The sequence below is a fragment of the Zea mays genome, chromosome 1 (assembly GCF_902167145.1).
Source record: "Zea mays cultivar B73 chromosome 1, Zm-B73-REFERENCE-NAM-5.0, whole genome shotgun sequence".
NCBI classification, from domain to species: Eukaryota; Viridiplantae; Streptophyta; class Magnoliopsida; order Poales; family Poaceae; genus Zea; species Zea mays.
Window position 1 is genome coordinate 9,358,219 of NC_050096.1, and position 4,240 is coordinate 9,362,458.

At 42.7% G+C, this 4,240-nt stretch overlaps 1 long non-coding RNA gene across 1 annotated transcript; it reads right to left on the reverse strand.

Annotated features, from left to right (window-relative positions):
• Positions 1-699: 699 nt before the first annotated feature.
• On the reverse strand, positions 700-2,940 carry LOC103631703 (uncharacterized). Its single transcript, XR_555345.3, has 2 exons — positions 2,305-2,940; positions 700-900 (listed from the first exon to the last, which is right to left on the reverse strand). It is a non-coding gene; the product is annotated as an uncharacterized lncRNA (long non-coding RNA).
• Between the last annotated feature and the right edge of the window lie 1,300 nt (positions 2,941-4,240).

Below are 4,240 nucleotides of genomic sequence, written 5' to 3' on the forward strand. Positions count from 1 at the left end.
AAGATGAGGTAGGGGGGAAATAAAATGAACCAGTACATGTGTAATTAGTTGCAGTGGTGGTTAAATTTTTATACCTCCATCAAAGTTTAGTTTGTGGAGCAATCTTTTAGGAGCTCCACCAAAATGGTAAATCTAGACTTGAGATCCACCGTTTTGGTGAATCCGGATGTTGGAAACCTATCAAATTTCTGAAAGAGCAACAAGTAGAATAACATGGTTAAGTTGTTAACTCCCCCCTACTTTGGAGGAGGAAGGATGAGTAAGGGTCTTTTACCATTATCAATGATTGATGATGTGATTAGTGGTTCCTAATTTAACTCCCTTGGATATTCTTGGGAATTTAGAGACTCAACATTGATTCTAAAACCAAATATCAGCAAGCTATGAGAAGATATTATGAAAGACATGTTTATGGCATAACCTTTATAGTTGGTGATGTTGCATTATGCAAGATTCAAACTACAAAGGACATGCACAAGTTGTCATGAATCTGTGAGGGTCCTTTTACCATTGCTAAAGTTCTACAACCTAGTGCCTACCGACTTCAACTAAAATATGGAACAATCATTACTAATTCATGGAACATTGATCAATTTTGTCAATCCTATGTTTAAAGATTTCTTTATGAAAAGTTTTCTCTCAATGTCACAATCGGATATAAGGGGCAAACCCGGGTGCGTCTCATATGTGCGCCAAACGAGATCAACACATATGATGACTCAGTGTATAGAGACGAATGTCACAATCATTATTACATAATGAAATGTCTTACAAGATAAATGATAATAATTAAAATGAACTAATAACATTATTGTCCCATGGCGCCAACAAACTGATTGGGAGACGACACCTAGACCTCGTCGAACTCCTCGTATTTGTCTTCCTCCGGGGCCACCTTCTCTTCACATGTGGGGGAAAGTTTTATCGCAAGAGTGAGCACACAAAAGTTCATTGCTCAACAAGTGTGGGAATAATGTGCATGAGCTCACTTACGGTGGGGGCTCATGTATAGTGTCAGGCTGATCAACAAATAATGGTTAAGGTAAAACATTACTTTTAATAAGTTGGTCAAATTTTGTTAGCAGTTACTAAGTATAAGTTAATACCATCCCAATAAAGTAATAGATCAAAATTAGTAACAAAACCACAATGTAATACATATGACACATTAAGTTTAATTTTATAAGTTAATCACGCGAGAGTCCTGAGTCGCTCTTGTCCGCGAGCACGACTGATATACCAGTTTTACACTTTGCAGAGGTTGCACATCTTTACCCACAAGACGTTTTCCCTTTGCCGCCTCGGGTTGATCAAACCCTTAAACACTGCCAAAGTAAGTAGGCGAGGGTACATTGTGAGGCCTTTACAAAGTTCCACTACAGGAGAGAACCCGCTATGGTTTCCGGACTGAAAGTTGTATATGGATCACAACAAACATAAGCATAAACTGCATTATAATAATCTACACGTTGCTACGAGATCGTGGATTCGAGAATGGCTAAAATCGGAGTTATAATGAATGAGATATGAGTTTCCGAAGTTCTATGTGTTTGGATAAGTTAAACATAGGCTAAAACAATCAAGTTCTCGATTTCAACAACATGCTACATATCAAATTAAGGTTACTAGGTTGTAGATAATATTAATACGAACCTAATGCAACTCAAACGGGTAAAAACGAGTTAAAATAAATTAATTATGAATTACACAAGACTATGGAATTATTTCTATATTAAAATCATTTTGAATTAATTTTATCAATAAATAGAGATCAATGGACTTCGGCCACTACTTTAAATAAGTTCAAGATCTACTATGTAAATTTCAGATTATCTCATAATGGCCGAGGATGGCGGGTTGATTAGCTAATTCCCCAAGGTCTCTTTTACAACTTTGCCCGCACCGAAGGGGTACAGGCGCATGGGAGCCGTCTGGTCGGATCACAGCGGACGGGATTAGATCTTATAACGTTGTAAACCGGCACGCAGTGTGAGCCGTTGGATCAGCGATCCGGGCCCAGATTTAATGAACACACGATCTAATCCGGACCGTCGATCACAAAACAGATGACCACCGATCGATCCTACTAAACTGTTATCCTCGATCTAATACATACCGTTGGCCACGAATCCAAAGACCATGTTCCCTTCCATCCCCTGGACACCGAAACCCGACAACGCCTAGGCCCCTACGGCGGCGCCATGGCCGAAGTTTTCCTAGGACCCGATTCCTGTGCTTAAACTTCATTCCGAAGGTAGTAACGAGCAGCGGTAATGATAGGATATCGTCAAGGGGGTTACTCACCGTGATTCAAGTAGCGCCAAGCCCAACCCATGAAGCGTGACGGATCACAGTGTTCGACGAAGAATTCCAGCCGCCTCGGTGGTCAATCCTTCCCCACTCGGCTACAGGTGCCTCACAAGCAACTCCACGAGGCTCCCAGACTCGCCGCGGATCCCCGAACATCGGTCGAGGAATAGGTCGGTGTTGGCGGTGCTCCCTGCTCTCAGCTCACCTCTGCTCTGGTACTAGTGCTCGATTTTGGCTCTGGTGAAACGAAACGAGGAGGCAGGGGAGTTGCGGCTGGTAGATTAGTGCTAGAGGGAGAGGGCCGGGAACCCATAACAACCCCTGGAGGATTCGGCGTAGTTTGTTGAGTTCGGGGCGTCGTTCATGCGGAGAAAGGGGAAAGGCACCCTGACCTCCCGGGCCCACACGCTGGTGAGGAACGCTCATGAGCTCGACAGGTCCCACACGTTAGAGAAAGTCAACAAGCGTAGTGAGAGCGGCTGATAGGGGGCCACAGGCCAGTCGCAACCCCGCGCGAGAGGCTGTCTGTCGGGGCCCGCGTGTCGGTGCACGGTGATCAGACACGTGCCAGGGTCGAGTCGCTGACCATGTAGGCCCACCCGTCAGCACAAAACGCACGCGGTTGCGGTTGCGGTCCCGGGCTGACTGGGCTGCACGGCTGCAGGGACAAGTTAGGCCGATTCCAGGGGTTTTGGCCTCGTTTGGCTTTCTATTCTTCTTTCTTTTTAGTTTATCTTCTCTTTTATAATTTCTAGTTTATTTCCTATTCCTTATTTGAATCTTCAAATTCCAACATTGAATTTGACTAGATGCAAACTTTAGTATTTTAAGTCCTCAATTAAATGCACAACCAAAGAAAATCCAGTATGATGCATACTTCCATATATCTAGTTAGTATGTAAAAAAACTATATGCCTCACTAATAATACACTGGTTACCATAAATCCTTATTTTATTTCGCAAAGAATTTATTAATACAATAACAACATACATATATTTATAGATATATTTTAGGGTCTACATATCCTACCCCCTTAAAAATAACCTCAACCTCGAGATTACGATGAACTAGAAAATAGGTGGGGAAATTCTACTCGTAGTTCATCTTCTTGCTCCTAGGTGGCTTCATCTTCTCCGTGATGACTCCATTGTACTTTGCACATCTTAATCATTTTGTTCCTCGTAACACGAGTCAATGTATCAGTGATCTTGATAGGGTACTCGGTGTAAGTCAGATCACCTTGAGCACTGAGTTCCTCCATAGGTAGCTGCTCTTCTGGTACCCTGAGGCACTTCTTCAACTGAGATACATGGAATACATCATGTACATCTCCCAGATGATTGGGTAGCTCCAGTTGGTAGGCAACTTCCCCCACTAGCTTTAAGATATTGAAGGGCTAGTTTGGGAGCTATAAACCCAGAGAGGATTGGAGGGGCTAAATTTCCCTTCTTATTCAAATTTTGAATAAGAAGGGGAATTTAGTCCCTCCAATCCCCTATGGTTTTGTGGCTCCCAAACTAGCCCGAAGGTCCAATAAAGCGAGGGGACAACTACCCTTTGACTTTAAATCTCCTCATACCCCGAATCAGTGACACCTTGATATACACGTAATCACCTTCCTCAAACTCTAATTGTCTTCTTCGGGTATCTACATAGCTTTTCTGCTTGGGTTGTGTTGTTCTCCCTTATTATCCTAACTTGTTCCTCTGCTTCTTGGATTATTTCTAGCCGAAAGAATTGCCTTTCACTAGTTTGATCCCAGTACAACGGGGTTCTACACTTCCTTCCATATAATGCCTCTAACGGGGACATCTTCAAACTGGTCTGATAACTGTTATTATAGGAGAAATACGCATAGGGTAAACTCTTGTCACAACTGCCACCTTGCTTAAGAGCACAAGCTATCAACATGTCTTCAAGTACTTGATT